We start from the raw sequence: 16,666 nt of genomic DNA, 5'->3' as shown, positions 1-16,666 counted from the left end.
TTTATGAACTCACCATCCATTTCTCAACTGGCATCCAACGCCCGTTATGTCGAAATGTGCCGTCCGAATGTCATGAAATTTGACGAACATGCATCATTTTTCGTGCTCTTTCCTGTGATCCAGTTTGGGTCCCGATCTCCCGAAGATGAATAAAATGTTCTTTTAATGGCTAATATACTTCAAAATTCTAAAATAATATTTGTACACCTCAAATCAACAAGTTACCGGGCAGTTTGGACTTAGAACCTAAGATCTTCATGATGATCAGTTTACCGTGATGTTCTTGTGGCCCGTTTGGCAGATCTAAATATGACTGGGGGTCAGATGACTAGCTAAAAATAAGAGAACTTAATGGTTAGCACTCTTATTATGTATGTAGGTGAGTATACGGTCAGTTTCGTAAACAGATAATATGTAAAGCGGGTTTCAGGAGGATTAGGGGTAAAGCATGTGTATCGTCAGATTAGGGTGTCTTATTCACACGTGTAGGTTTCTCAGATTGTAATTCAAATGGTGGGTTAAGCATATTCATATGGTGTGAACAAGGTGAACGGATCAGAATCTTGATCTGATAAGTGTACGGACGGATGTAGGGATCAAGTAACTAAATTAATGGGATCTAAGGGTTAAAATTTGACGTGTACAGTTGATTTATGATAATTAGGCCTGGTATAAAGTTTCATACAAAACGGATCATGAGAACCTTGTGAGTTAGAATTCAAGGTATAGGTTGATGACATTTTTGTAATTATTGTTGATCTAAGAGTTTTGTGAAATCTAACGGTTCTACTTAGTTCTATGTCTATTTCTAAACAATTCTTACAAAAGGACTTATATTTAAATCATTATAAATAAAGACTTATTCACTGCTTTAGTTAAAGGAAGGTACATGAGCAATGGTCAGACGACTTGATTTATGGATGAATATCATTCATAATCGGTCAGATTTATGTTGAAGGATGGATGTAAGGTTAGGTTGACTAGATTGGTACCATACACGTATATATAATAGGTTAAATTTATGGTAACACTCGAGGACTTTCAATACTCGGTATTGAAAAGTTCGGGGTATTACAACGACATAATTTACAACCGATCTTCAGATATCTCGTTTTGTCTTGGTTCGAGGAGATTGAAGATAGTTTATGATTGAGATTCTCCAATCATCTTTATCTATTTCGACCTAACAAATTTGCAAGGTTGGTTTTCTTTGGAAGATCGAAGGTAAAGATTTCTCTTAAATAGTTATTTTTCTTCTGATCAATCCGTGATCGTTCTAAAGTCTAACTACCAATATGCTATTTCAAAGGCATCAATGTTATTCTCTTGAGTCACATGTCATAATTCGACATTGTCAAAATTATCCATTAGCTGAATTGCTAAGGCATAGTATGGAAATATCGCATTACTATTACACTTAAATACTCCCACCATTTGGTTTATCACCAATTTTGAATCACTAGTTACTAATATATTCCTAGTATCTAGCTCTAATTATATTTCAAGAATGATTATCCAAGCTTTGTATTTAGCTTGATTGTTAGTACATTTAAATTCTATTTGGAATGCATATTCCTGTCTCTTTCCATATGAGGCAATTGAGGTAGCATCTTAATTGATTGATTTATCGCTTTCGGTAAGCGAGTCGATGTCAGTCGATGTCCATCTTTCCATTGTTGTCAGCTTGGCTTAGATAATCTTTATTGGTTTTCTAGTCAGTTCGCTAGGGTAATTGGATAAACTAAGTTGTGTACTGTTCGGTTCACGACCCCTACTACCTCTACCTTTACGATATTTACTATATTTCATACTGAGGATTTATCAATCCTAAAACTGTCAAAAATCAATTTTCATGATAACAATTATATAATGTAGTGTTAGTGCACTGATTTATGCACCATATTTGTCAATCATGTGAGTCCTTATTTTATAGAGTTAGTTAAGCCCTTTGAAGCTGAAGATCGAAGACAAAAGTGAAGGTGGAGCATCAAGGAGCAAAGAACAGGTAAATGTGATGCCTTGGTGACCCTAACCCTTGACCCAAAATAACCTAAACCTCTAAATAATATTAATCCTAATAAGTAAACCTTTTAATAATCATCCCTTAAGCCATAAAAGCCTAAATTGACTATCCCTAGATTGGATTTAGAGGTCTCATGTTGCTGAAAAAACTACATAATTTCAGCAACATTCGGTTCTACCGAACCCACCTTCGGTACAACGAAAAATGGCTAAAATATGACAACGTGCTAAGGCAGAATTCTTGGTAATTCAGCTGTAATCGAGTGTCACCTTTGATCTTACCAAAGACCACTTTTGATGCAACCGAAGATAACCTTCGGTGCAATCAAAAGTACCTAAGTTTGTCTAGTGGCTTTCTTGTCTAATTCGATGCGACTGAAGACTAGCCATTTCTACCCATTTTATGACCGGTAAAACTCGATTTCTTTATGTATAAGATCCAGTCTTTGGTGAGACAGTTTTTTTTTAATGTAAATGAAGCTCAGGTGAATCTCCAGTCATATCCCACATCCTAATCCTAATATTTCATGAGATTCAATTCATCTTCTCGAACTTTACTGCTATAATGAGGATTCCAACCTCAATCTTGAACTCAATCTCTATTATTTGCTAAAGTTTAGACCTAACATCTATAGTTATATCTTTGTATAAATCCTCTAAAAAAATCATTTATGGTAAATCTGTAATCTTTACAACTTTTCATTAGTTGCAAGAGATTCTATCTATCCTTACATCACCTTAGTCACCACATCAGAGCATCACATGCAAGGTGTTTGATCTTGGATCTGAAGTATTAGTAACACATTGGTATCATGATGTGAGATCTTTGAAGAAGCGACTCAAGAATGACGCATCAACCAAGCTCAATTCGACAAGTGTCATTGAGTGGGTTGTTAAGAGGAATAGACGGCCTTAGAAGGTCTATGAGGGATGAATTGTTAAATCATAGGATCAAGCCTAATCTTTGAGCTCAATAATTAAATTTGAGGATTTCAGCCTCATGTGTGAGCCTAATTGAAAATTTTAAGGATTTCAGCCTCATGGTGAGCATATAGAAAAATATGAGGATTCTAGCCTCATCTTATGCTTTATTGGTAAATTTGAGGATTATATCCTCATTTGTATTTGTAGTTTAAGGTATAAAATTTTTAAAATTTGATATCATATGTTTTTAGCTTAGATTATCATTGGCCATTCCTAATTTGATCGATATATCTTTTGAATTATCATAATAAACATGCTCCACGTTTTAATGTTTATATGCACCCTTTTAATTCCTTGTTAGTATGTGTTTGTTTGCTTAAAGTGCAGAGGTTTGTAAGTAATATCTTGTGAATACAGGGTCGATCTCATAGGGAGATGATTTATGAGAATGAGAAAATCAAATGCAAAACTAACTAATTAATGAAAACTAAACAGATGAAATGATTTTGAAAGTTTTGAAGGTATGAAATTCAATTGAATTAAAACAACACTCAAGCTTCAAAGTTCCACACATAGGTTAATGATCAATAAATTATAATGACTTTTGATAACACAATTAGGATCCGAGCACTATGGTCGGCCTAATCGGAAAATAAAACAGTTTAAATATTTTTAATAAATGATATAAAAGATTAGAGAATCATGGATTAGTACCATTAACATATATTCTCAAGCGCCAATGATTTTAAGCATTCAATATCCATGAGATAATGAATCAAATAATGTAGCGGGTTGAGAATATCTCTCATCTAAGAAATTTAATTGATCCAAGTTAAGCCCATCCATTTATATGGATTTCACATGAGGATCTAAACCTAAATAATTGATAATATGCATACATTGTAACATCTGGTCCATTCGGTACTATTTTTCATGCATATGTGCATGATGTCCTTAGCTAAACCTAGACTGGCCGTTCATAGTACATACCTGACTGACCGGAACCCCAAGACCTCGAAACCTATCTCATATTGACCGCCCCGTCGCCGCGATCGTAGAGGTACCACCCGTGCGTTGGTATGAAACTCCATTAGTGAGATACGCCGTGAAGAATAATAAGTGTATCATGTGCGCATGGTACCATATATTTCATTCTACACATGTACACAACACATGTCAAGCACACATGTACATGCCACACATGGGTGAGAGAATCTCTACCCATGTGTGTGATGTCACATACCCCTTTTCTCTCATGTGCATGAAAAGTCAACCTTTCTCCATGCCATACACTATGCATGACATCACTACACCATACCATCCCATGCTCCTTTAATCCACCATTAATTGCAAAGCATGAATTAAGTACCATAATCCTATCCTAAACTAATATTAATCACATTAGCTTAACTTAACCAAAATTTTATCCATTTCTTTATAAATACCCCTCCATCTTTTAGCATTTCACCATTTTTCCATGAGAGAGAGAGAGAGAGGAGTAATCTTGGTAGGCCATCAACTCCATCAATCCCATATCTTCCATCCCTTCCATCCATCTCAACCAGCCATCTAATTCATCAAGGTGAGTACACCCACCCTACTCATTCTTATTTTGTCTTTGTTGTGTTTTTGTACGGTGGAAATGATGTTGATGATAATGATGTGATCAATGGTGTGGATATGTAGGAGAGTACATATAAAAAGATGATAAAAAAATGGTGATGATATGATGATAATGGTGTGTTTAATGGTGTGGATTCATGGAAAAATACATATGAAAAGAATAATAATAGAAATATATATATATATATATATATATATATATATATTTTGGTGGGACCCATTGAATGTGGGCCCCACTAGAATTTTATAGGCCATCCAAATCATCCAAAGTGTGGCCCATTGTGTTGGCCAAACACACACACATGCCCATGCACACACGTGCACACAACACAAAAAAATAAAAATAAATAATAAATAAAAAAAGAATACACTGCAGTGTCCTCTGGATGCTGAAGCAGGCAACTTAAATAAAGGGGTTTGGACTGTGGGTCCACAACAGGCCCCACCCATGTTGTATGTATCAAATCCACGCTGTCCATTCAATTTTTTAGATCATTTTAGGTGTTGAGCCAAAAAAATGAAGCCTATCTAGTTCTCTGGTAGGCCACACCATCAAAAATCATGTGAAAACATGCTAAAACATATAAAAGTACTTTTTGAGGGCCCACCTGAAATTTTGATGTATCTGAAACTTGGAATGACCCCTTAACCTAGTGGGACACACGCAATAGACGGACTGAATCGTCCCGTTGTGGGCCCCAAATATGAAAAATAAAAAAAAAATACCATTGCTGACGTCAACCACGTCCAGCGTCCAGAGGACGCATGCACTGGAACGGGCAGGGAAGTGGACCCCACCACAGGCCCTACCTTGATGTATGTCGAACATCAGCACCATGCATTTGATGGGTCCCCTCTTAAAAATGGGTCACGCCAAAAATCAACGGTACAAAGAACTTAGGTAGCCCACACCATCTAAAATAATGTGCAGACATGGCTAAAACATATAAAAGCACTTGCTGGGCCCCACCTGAAATTTGGATGAATCTGAAACTTGGACTGACCCCTCCATCAAATGGGACACACACAATGAATGGACTAGATCTATCAAGTGACACACCTTGATTAGAAATATACAAATACTACTAATAATAATATTAATATTAAAATAAAATAATGGGTGTGAAGGCGGTGGCGCCATCCCTGGAAGTCCACATTTGGGGTAAAATTTTGTGGGCCAATCATGGCCACACCATGATGTATGTGCTAGATCAACACCATTCATTCATGTTACTAGCCCCATTTATTGCATGGTCCCAGAAATCAGGCCGATTAGAAGTTCATGTAGGTCATGCCACTTGGACAGTGGAAATTGTACTTAAAATACTTAGATTTTTTCTGAGGCCACCATGGTGATGAAAAGTATATTTGGGCCATTCATCCACTCCTTCAGACCATTTTAAGTCATAAGTAAAAGAATGAGGCAGATCCACACTTTAGGTGGACCACATTATAAGAAATAGTGTGAATAAAAATCCCTACTGTTAAATCCTTTGAGTTCTACGGTGATGTGTGACTACCACCAAAGTTGGGTCAGCCATTAGACCGTGGAGCCAACTCGTTATATGTATTTTACATCCAAGTCGTCCATCATTGAGACCATCCATGTGTTATAAGCCCCACTCGACGTATGTACCTTATATCCATGTCATTCATCTAGTGGGTGATATCAGCTATGATGTTGTTTGTTATATGAACTGTTCATGGGGTGAACCCCACCATGTCAATGAGACCCACAATTATATAAAATATAATAATAATAATAATAAGGAAAGGGAATTGCATGCTTACCAATGAAAGCTTCCCTGGACATAATGTGATGCATGTGAAGCCCACCTAGGTGCATGTGTTGTATACCCACACTGCCTATATATTTTCCAGTCACTTAGGAAGTGAGCCCACCTCCTGCCCGTGGATACAAGATGAAGTAGAACTCAATTTTAGGTGGGCCAGGCCATGCCACAAGTATAAACAGTGTAATAACCATTGGAAATTCTTAGGCTCTAATATGCCTTATATGCTGGGATGCTTCCTTGGCCATGGACTCCACTTTGTAGTATGATGTAGATCTATGCCTTTCATCGGTTTATCCTCATCATTTTAGGGTATGGTTCCATAGACTAGTCAGATCCAAATCTCATGCCACGAGAGCAATATTGATCACTTGTCCACCGTTAAATATTTCCTAGAGTTACAGTAATGTTTGTGAGAAATCTATCCATCTATTCCTTTTAATCGATCATGGAACACCTAATATACATGTTTTACTAGCCATTCATCTATTTTGATTAGATCATTTTAGAGTGTAGGGCTGCCTATATATTTACGGCAATCTAAGTCGTTTTCATGATGCCTATTGTAATAGTTATTCCTCATTTAGTCCGCCAGTTGGTAGGAATCATGTGGATCACAACACTATAGGAATTTGGGATCTCGAGTGGCCCAACCAGTAGTGTGGATTGGTGGAAGTTGTGTGGACCACCACATGAGAGTGCTTGATTTTCTATAGCCCACCTAACTGTATGAAAATTGGGGCAATCGTATGACTACTTGTTTAAGTAGATTTATGATTGTTGTGGCCATTAATCATATGATCACTGACGGGATGAGTGATAACTAGATTTGATAAAATGGTGCTAAATATGTAGCTCATAAATCTTGTGATCATGCATGACGTGGATAGCCGTAAATCATGTGGGTATATGGGGAATGTGTAGCCCAACTATATGATCAAGTAGTGCTTTGGTGACTACTAAACTATGTGAAATTGTGGTACTGGCTGCCCGACTACGTAAAAATTTAGTAAAGCGGTTGCCCCATTATGCGAAATATGGTATAATAATAATAATAATAATAATAAGTAACCATCTCACCTTAAGTCCCTTATTATGACAAGTAGAGTGACATTTGTGTGGCCACTTAACCATACAGACTTCTGATAATGGAGTGGCCATAAGACCATGTGGGCATATGAGAAATTGTGTGATTACTTAGACTCATGGACTATGCCAATGGTGTAACTTCCTGGGTACATGAACTTAGGACTTGTGACAGATTGATCATAGGCCCATTGAGATATATTTTCGGCCCATATGATGAGGCTCATTGTGATGTATTTGAGGCCCGTGTGTAGGGCCCACCTATTGTATATTTGAAGCCCATGAGTCGTGAAGCCTGATGTGGTGTATTCATGGCCCATAAGCCGAGGCCCATTGCAATGTGTAGTGCATATATGATACAGCCCAATGTGATGTATATGCGACCCATGAGTGAGGCCCAATGCGATGAATGTGCGGCCCTTGTGTGAGACCCAAAGCGATGTATCTGAGGACCGATGTGATGTATGATTTCACTATGATGTATGTATTGATGTTTATGTGGGCCATTCCTTGGAGCCAATGTTGGTTAATGTCCACATTGTCGAAGTCGATTATTGAGGCCGGTTATTGATACTGATTATGAGTATGTGACAGCATATCATCATTATACATGCCCATACGCATCATCTGCATGTTTGTTATGAGATGTGGTTGACCATTGCATATGTCGTTGGGCAGATTGTTATGAGACTCCCTGATAGGTGGAGGTTATCTCACATGAGTGCACGGTATGCGCAGGATTGATGCATGACTGTATTGTATGACTCATGCATCTTGCATTGTGTGCCCTAGTGACATCAGGGCCGTAGCCTCCATAAGCATATCGTGGATGGCCAGATGGGACACCGAAAATGTTTGGCTCTAGCATACGGGCGTCATAGATGTCTCTGGGTGAAAATCTCTAAACCTCTGAGGCCAGGAGACCGAGTGGATACATGAGCGCCCGAGTACCGAATATCAGGAGGCCGCGTCTCCCACTGTGTCATGGTCGGTTGGGAGGGGGTGTGGCCTTACCCGCCTGAGGGTAGGAGGCATTACTAGGCTGAGTTTGACCAGCTCGTGAATGGGTCCGCTATTGACGTACCGAATAGGTATTGGCCAGGCGAATAGTGAGGTTTCTTACGCTCTCTTGGACTGTGCTACTGGGAGAGAGACAGTGTTATTTGGAGTGTACTAAACCCCGGTGATGATCCCAGAGATGAACTATACTGATATGTGGACTTATTGAGCAGGAGTTGCATACTCATTCATTCATTCATTTACGATCCACTCGGGCTGGTGGTGCGTAACTATTTATTATGTGTACCTTCGCAATGGCCAGGATTTCGGTTGGGGCGCGCGACTAACCTGAGATCAGGAGTTTACCACATTGAATCTGACTATCCAAATTAGGTATGAGACTAGTTTAGATAGAAGTCCTTTGTGATAGACCCCATAGTCTACGATACTACGTACTATCATCCCGACTTCACTCCAGCATTGTCATTTCATTCACACCACATATTGCATTGCATTAGTAACATTTAGCATTTCAGGTTACTATGTTTCAGTATTTAGATACGGCTAACAGTATTCGTGAATTCATCCGGAACTGTATATTGCATTACATCCTTGACATCTGATATTTGGTTCTTTATAACTCTTCATTTGCATAGCTGATTTATATTGCGTACTCTGATATTGTCAGTATTTTCGATATTGTATAGTTATGGCATGACATTATGATGATGATGATGTGATTACGGATGCATGTAATATGGTTATGGCTGTGGTATGATTTCCTTATAGCATATTTATCTCACTTGCAGGTAGGACACACTGCACACACGTGTGTACTCACTAGGATTTTTGCCTAAGCCTTCTATTTCCCATTTTTTTTTCAGGGCTGGAGTAGCTTGGAAGACTTTGCTTTCTCGATGCATTGCATCTATTTTTTTGATTTGGCAATGTTGACGTTGTGTACTTTTGGAAAGCATTGTACTTGTAACAATCAGGATTTCTATTGGAGAGTGTTGCTTGGTAATTTGATCATGGATCTTTATGCTTAGGTAATACTATGTATATAAATAAATAAATAAATAATTCGGTCAAAAATCTTCCTTGTGGTGCATCGAACTCAAGACTTGGTGTATGGAAGTCGAGTGCCGAATTCGGGGCATCACGGAAGTTGTCCGTCCCCGAATTTGGGGCGTGACATACACCATTCATCTCATCATTAAAAACAATCAATCATCATAATTTATAAAATCATTAAGCCAATGTGCTTCCCTTCTGGCTTGGGATAGAGGGAACTAGAAAAACATAACTAAATTGTAAAATAGAAAAGTAATAAGAAAATAAATTAATAAAGATCTAAAAAGAACTTTTAAATATCTACAAACCCTAGAAAAAACCCTAGATCTTATCCTTGAATACCCTGAATGATGCTTAGGAATGCCCTAGGAAGCTGTATTTATAAGTGGGGAACTCTCTCCTTCAAACTGACTTGAAAAATCCAGAAACCACCACAAATTTTCTCACTCAGCGTAGGCTCCGCGTAAACCCTTCAATGACATCGAACTGCTTTCGATGTCATTTAAGGCTGGCTTCGATGTCATTGAATTGGTTTCGATGTTATTGAAGACTATATCTAATTTGTCTAGCAACCAAAATTGAATTTCGTGTAATTCTTCGAAGTCATTTAAGACTGTATCTAATTTATCCAGAAACAAGTTCGATGTCATCTAAGATCAGATCTTATGAATTTCTACACTAATTTTTGCACTTCCTTTCTTTTCCACCTGATTTTCTTTACTCTTGGGGTCTTGAAATCCTCAATCTTGGTCTCCAAATAGTCCATCCTTTTGCCTTGTTGATTCTTGAGCATTAAATCTACACTTTTAACATTGTTTTCAATCTAAGCTCTTAAGTTCACCTTGCAAAAAAAACATGAGTAAAACATAATAGTAAGCGGTATAATGTTCATAAAACTAATATATAGATGGGAAAAAATATACAATATTTGAGTCTTAACACACCTCCCAACTAGCATTTTACTAGTCCCGAGCAAAATAAGCGAAGAAAAATAAAAATAAAAACTAATCTAGAAACAAAATTAAAAAGAAAATAAAAATTCTAACTACATCACTTTCGCAGGTAATCTCGATTGCATTTAGCATATGCAACAAGACTTTAAATCTCCTAGGTTTCCCCTAGTGGACGAGTTATAGTCTCGTGACGGTCTTCATAAATGTTACCCTCAAACATTGAAAACATGAAAAATATTTCAAAACTCAGAAATTTATACAATTATGCTTCCTTCATCATATGAATTCCAAAACAAAGCAACATTGTCCTAAGTCTGAAATTAGTTAGAATCTCAATTTCCTAATCCATTACATCCTTGAGTTCAAATACCTAATCAAAATTTAAAATAATTATGACCTAATATACTTAGGTGCTCAGTGACACTAGTCTAACTTTTAAAAATCTGCATGTTCCCTATCTTAACTCCTTTCAATCATCCTAAGAATATGAAATCTCTAGTTATCTCATTTCCTTCATGTCCTTTCTTCTTTTATCATCATATCTTCATTATTATAGACCACCCTTAGATGAAAATTCTCACTAGATTTGCTTCATAACCTAAGGTATCGTAATTATAATGGTAACAACAATTGACACTTACGTATCCTTACTCCGGATTACTGATACGATTGTTATGATCATTAATTTTTTTTTATTATCTGTTTTAAGCATATATCAATGGTACTAGTTTATTCAACCTTGTTTGAATAAAAAATTGTTATTCTAGTTCATATATTATATTCCTCACTTAGTTAGCTAAGTTGTATTGTGAATTCAGTACATCAAATTACAACTCACTTTAAACTATTAATTAGATAATCGAACTAAAGTTTATAGTTTTCAGTTATCAGAATTCTGACTACTATCAACATAGAATAAGTATTAACTTTACCTTTGGAATTTGCATAAAATCATGTTCACATTCTTGTAGAAAAAAATTGAAAATTTTGAAAAAATTTCCCATAAACCAAAAAAAGTTTTTTTTTTAATGTTTATTTTCTTTTTTAAAAAAAAGACTCTACTAGACTCTACTATTTCTAAAATTCTACTCACATGGATGACTATCCACACCCTCAACCTAAAATCTACATTATCCCCAATGTAATGCAGAAAATATAAGAATAATAAAAATCAAAGAAAGGATGGATAGTACTTGCCATGAAGAACTCACCTGCTAGGCGACACTAAAAAAATTTGAATATTATACAAATCTTACACAAATACTCCGTCAAACTAGGAGCATCAATCCAAATATTCTGGCTCCTGAAGAGGGACGGACTCCTCTCAGATGAAAATTTTCCATATAAGATTTCAATCTTTAACCATTAACCTTGTACACATTACCATTACATGGATTCTCGATTTCAACAACCCCATGAGTATAAACATTCTTCACAATGAAGGGGTCTGTCCATCTTGATCTTAATTTTTTAGGAAATAAGTGGAAACAGGAATTGTACAATAGGACCTTTTGCTGAGGTTCAAAATTCTTCATCAAGATGTTTTTGTCATGAAAAGCTTTGGTCATCTCTTTGTAGATTTTAGAATTTTTATATGAGTCTCTCATCAGCTCCTTTAATTCATTCAACTCTAATTTCCTTTGTCCAGTTGCTTGGTTCATGTCAAAGTTTAACTTCTTTATTGCACAGTATACTCTATGTTCTAATTCCACAAGCAAGTGGCAAGCCTTCTCATACACCAATTTGTATGAGGATATTTCAATCGGGATCTTATAAGCAATCCTATAAGCCCATAAAGCATCGGATAGCATGAGGGACTAATCATTCCTATCTGGCCTTATAGTTTTCTCCAAAATGTGTTTAATTTTTCGATTAGAAATCTCAGTTTGCCTACTCATTTGTGAGTGATATGGGGTGCTCACTTTATGCTTGATGCCATATTTCTTCAACAAAGTCTCAAATGTCCTATTGCAAAAGTAAGACCCGCCATCACTAATGATAGCCTTTGGAGTTTTAAATCTAGAAAAAATATTTTCTTTAAGGAATCGTATAACCACTTTGATATCATTGGTCTTACTTGGAACTGCCTCAATCCACTTGGAAACATAGTCCACACCAACCAATATATAAAGAAATCCAAAAGAAGATGAAAATGGGCCCATAAAATCAATACCCCAACAATCAAAATTTTTCAATGGTAAAATAGGGGATAAAGGTATCATGTTGTGCCGAGACACTCTTCTCAACCTTTGACATCTATCACAAGAAATACAGAAAACGTAGATGTCTTTAAATATGGTGGGCCAGTAAAACCCACACTGCAGAATTTTTGTAATGATTTTCTTAGCAGAAAAATGGCCACAACATGCTTCCATGTAGCAAAAGAAAATAACACTCTGAACTTCATCCTCTGGGACACAACGACTAAAAATCTGATCAGTCCCATATTTATATAAATACGGGCCATTCCAGAAGAAGTTCCTAACCTCGATTTTAAAGCGGTTCATATCTTGTGACTTCCAATGATATGACATTTTTCTCATCACAAGATAGTTCACTATATCTACATACCAAGGCAATTTGGAGATCGCAAATAATTGGTCATCAGGGAAAGTGTCCTTGATATGTATCTCCTCAATGGAATCATCTAACACCAATCTCGAAAGGTGATCGGCCACTACGTTCTCTACTCATTATTATCTTTTATCTTTAAGTCAAATTCCTAGAGTAGGAGGATCCATCTCAAAAGTCTCGCCTTTGCATCTTTCTTAGATAGCAAATATTTTAAAGCTGAGTGGTCTGTGAAAATGACTACTTTGGATCCCAGCAAGTAGGACCTAAACTTATCCAAAGCAAAAATTACCGCAAGTAACTTCTTTTCAGTTGTTGAGTAGTTCACTTGGGTCAAGTTTAGAGTTGTATTCACATAGTGAATAACGTATGGCCGTTTATCTTTCCTTTAGCCCAAAACAACCCCTATGGCATAATCATTTGCTTCACACATTAGTTCAAAAGAAAGTGTCCAATCTAATGGACGGATGATATGTAACACCCCGTACTCTTCGTACTCGGGTGTAAGGATGGAAGCCTAATTTAGAATTTTAATAACCTTGCTAGACACTTGAATTTCACGTTAGTTATCGTAGGCCTTAGACCACACAACCCACTAATTGTTCGTCTTATGCCATGACCATTAACAATCCAACCATACGATTATGAGGGAAATCATATGTTTAGATTATACACCTGTACAACCGAAAGATCGACCATCCAATCATTCACTTTGGATCATGGAACGTCTTGATAGGCCACTAGCACTAAAAGTCCCCTTAGATGGGTCTTAAGGGTTCGAATAATTGAGATCACCATTGACTTCCACATGAGCAGTCTCTAATGCCACTATTGCATGAATTAGATCTTTGTTTCAGTTGCGAAGCACTAGCCAGCAGACCCACTGATTTATCATATCAAGTTATCCATCTGTCGATTTACAAAGGTGGATCACCATACCACCAGAGATACCTATTTTTAGGATTTCAGTCCACTAATAGACTAAGGGCAGTTCTTATTTTAACTACGAACGATGGCCCTTAAGGGGTTAATCATTCAGTAGCTTACTTGAACTTATATCTTAGATGGGGTTAGATCATCCGATTAACTCTCTTAAACACATGTTTTAGAATTGATTTGATTAGTTAGAATACTTGCTTAGTTGCTTTAACAAATGTCTTGGGATTGGTTAATTACTTAAACAAATGCCTAGAGTTAGTTCGAACTTGATTATTTTTACTTAACAAATGTCCTAGAATAGATTAGAATACCTGATAGGTTAAATACATGTCTTGGATTGATTAAAAGTATTTGACTAGTTACTCTAAAACTCTAAAACACATGTCAAGGCGTCTAATTCCTAATTCAACCACTAATTCCTAATTGAGTGGTCCCTAGGACCCTTTAAACCATTGACGTCCGATTTCAGAATAATCCGACCCTCAGATCAAGGTAGATCCATAACTGGACCCTCCAATTGGTTAACATGGCCCACCTAAACTTTAGATCTACCTGATTTTTAGTCAAGAGTCCCTCATAAGTCCCCCAAGGTGAATGGATGGTGTGGATTGCACGGGGCACCACTGGGGACCCCATGTTCGAGCGCGCACGTATATGGAGCGGGTGCACCAGCTGTGCACTAGGCTAGAGAAACCGGTCAAATGTGTTTGACCGAAAATTCCAAAGAAGGAAACTTCCTTCTTCTCCTTTCTGTTTCCGCCTACAACGGTCTGAAACAGACCGTTTCTGTTTGGTTAAGATGGGGCCGACATCCAATGCCCTATTACATGATCTGAACCGTCCATCGTATTGGGTGGCCCGTCCCAAGATAAATCAAATGTCCTTGCACATTGAATCCCATGAACACACACACAATTCTCGGCTGATTGGGCTGGCTTGAAGGCGAATTTGTGTTTCCTGCCATCTCAAAACCAACTTACCGTGATTCTTGTGGGCCACCTAGGTGCAATCCGAACCGTCCATCTTGTTTAATGGAAAGGGAAGACATAATTCATAGCTGTTGCACCGGATTTTATTTTCGGATGTTCACACAAACCCCACCCCAACAGCATCGTGTGCGGCTGATTTTCTTACAAAAACGGAAAGAAACGTGGTCTCTTTGGTTGCCAGCTTGGCAATCCGCGTGAACGCCCAACTTCGAATCTCAGCCGTCCAATCGGCGAGATCTCAGCCAACCGATCCGTGGTTTTGGGTTTTCCTCCACAACAAAAACCAAAACGGGCGCCTCTTCCTCCCAAATCCGAACCCATCACCCAAACTTCCCTAAACCTTCAAAACCTACATTCCAGAAGCTCCTCTGAACCCATTCGGGTCGTCCAACACCTCCATATGGAACGGACGGAGCCTATTTCCGATCTGCCATTAGTGGCAGCCACCTTCTATCTCTGAAATGTGTCGCGCTGAGTAGGGGTGGCTGTTTTCCTGCTGCGCCAGCTCGAGTTAGGGCGAGCTCGGAACTATTGGCTTTTGGAGAAATGTAGAAAGAAAGGTGAGATAGAGTGAGAGACAGAGTCGGGGGTTGTGATGCCGCACCATACCAGTCAGAGCACTCGACTCACTGCCCGGGCCTTGAACTGCTGGTGCAAGTTGCTGCCAGAGTGTTGGCCGCTGACTGAGTTGGAACTCGGTCCGGGTCTGGCTGGAACCCCAGCAAGGAGAGAAGAAAAGCAAGGAGAAACAAAGGAGAAAGAGGGAGGCGAAGCTGCTGCTATTGCTACAGCTGTTGACTCAGTATCTGAGTTCCGGCCTGAGTGAGTTGCTAGATAGAGTCCAGCCACACCATCTGGTCAGGAGAAGGAAAGAGAAGCAGAGGAAAGAAAGAAAGAAAGAAAGGAGAAGGAAGAAAGGAAAGAAGAAACAGAAAGGAAGGAAATCGGGTTGGGCCTGGTTCGGCCATTGCTGGATGTTTCCAGCAGCAGAAAGGAATGAGAAGAAGATAAATAGTCCAGATCCTTCTTCCATTTTCTGCTCTGCTTTTGAGGTTTTCTCAGCATCCCACTCCGTGGAAGACCGACTCCTCTGATGGTATTCCTCTTTTCCATCTCCTCTTTTCTTCCCAAAATTCCTTGTCTGTTCAATCCTAATCCATTCAAGGAGAACGTTTGCTTACCAAGGACGTGGTGAAATGATCTAACGTGATTGCAATCAACCCCCTCCATCAGGTGCACCAACCCCCTTTTGGCCTTCTCGCGGGATCAGGCCGAGGCTTGCGAACCAATCCACTTAGGCATGCCAACTTCCATTTTTCGCCGTACATTGAATCGTGGAAATCAAATTACGGATGTTTTTACTATTGTTAGCTGCTATAAACTCTACTACTTGACGGTTAGTATTAAGATGTTAATATTTATCATTATTAATATTATTTATATTTCTCATGTATATAAATTTTGTAATTGTTAATGTAAAGGCATTGGGTTGTATAAGTCATTATGGGCAGCTTCTTGAATATTCCAAATGTAATTACAATTTTTCATTTATGCTTACTTGTCCATTCTACGCTCATCTGTTTATTCTGATAAAAGATATATACACACACACACACACACACACACACACACACACACACTCGAATTTGACCATCCTTTAAAGTTAACACTCAGGTTTTTGAGAGATGAGTCA

Source organism: Magnolia sinica, chromosome 1, assembly GCF_029962835.1.
Source record: "Magnolia sinica isolate HGM2019 chromosome 1, MsV1, whole genome shotgun sequence".
Taxonomy (NCBI): Eukaryota; Viridiplantae; Streptophyta; class Magnoliopsida; order Magnoliales; family Magnoliaceae; genus Magnolia; species Magnolia sinica.
This window is presented reverse-complemented; position numbering follows the sequence as displayed.